This window comes from Monoraphidium neglectum (assembly GCF_000611645.1).
Source record: "Monoraphidium neglectum strain SAG 48.87 unplaced genomic scaffold scaffold05339, whole genome shotgun sequence".
Classification (NCBI taxonomy): domain Eukaryota; kingdom Viridiplantae; phylum Chlorophyta; class Chlorophyceae; order Sphaeropleales; family Selenastraceae; genus Monoraphidium; species Monoraphidium neglectum.
This window is the reverse complement of record NW_014008291.1, coordinates 1-1,089: the sequence shown is the minus strand read 5'-3', so window position 1 is coordinate 1,089 and position 1,089 is coordinate 1.

Genomic DNA, 1,089 nt, shown 5'->3' with positions numbered 1-1,089 from the left:
CCTCAGCAGCGGGCGGCCGCGGCGCCGCGCCACGCCGCACGCTTGGGTCGGCCGGCCGGCCGGCGCCTGCCCCACCGCCGCTGGCCGCGCGGGGCTGCGCCACGCCGCTTGCTAAGCGCCTCACCCTCACATACGCCTCACTTTCGAATCCACGCAATTGAACACATCATAATTAATAGGACGATGACCCGGAGGCCGCGATTGAGCTCGAGAGCCTGGGCCTGCCCACAGCCTTCGGCGGCAGCAAGGTGCGTCACTCAGCCTTGCGCCCGCCGCGCGCAGCGGCCAGTCACATTCCTCAGCCCGCGAGGCCGCGGCGGGTACTTGCATTGCAGCAGGGCGGGTGCGAGCAGGGGGGGCAAATGCGGCGGGCGGCGCTGTTGTGCTGCGGCGGTGGGGCTTGTGCGTTGGGGAAGCGACGCCTCGTCCAACCGTGTCCGCCTGCGTTTGCTGCGCGATGCCTTGTGAGCAGGCGTCCAGGGACGGTCAGCAGCAGCAGCAGCAGCAGCAGCAGCAGCAGCAGCAGCAGCGGCGGCGGCAGCAGCACCACCACCACGCGCGCTGGCGCGCGGACACAGAGGCCCGCGGAGACACTCCTATGAGTGAGGCCGGCGGCGACGCGGCGGAGGGGCGGGGCCAGGGGCCTGCGGGCGCATCGGCGTCATCCTCCGGTTGGCAGGAGGCGTATGATGCCGCGATGGGTCACTATTACTACTACAACGCGGCGCTGCAGGTGAGGGCGGCGCTGGTGGCTGCGTCGCACGATTGCTGATGGGGTGGGGCGGCAGCGGCCCCCGTAGTTGTGAGGGCAGGGGCCAGCTGATGCCAGGGCGGCTGCCGAGGGTTTTGTTGGAGGCTAAGTGTTGGCGGCTCCATCTGTCGATCATGCTCCTTCAAACGCCGGACGTCTCCTTTGCAACCTCATGGATCAGATCACCCAATGGGAGCCACCAGAGTGTGGCTTTGAGCCCTGCGTCGGCATCTGGCGCGAGGGGAACGGCGCCACGGGCAGGAACGGCGCAGCGCTTGCGGACGCAGCCGCGGCCGTGCCGCAGGCAGCGGCGAGCTGCGCAGCCGGCAGGGCGTCGC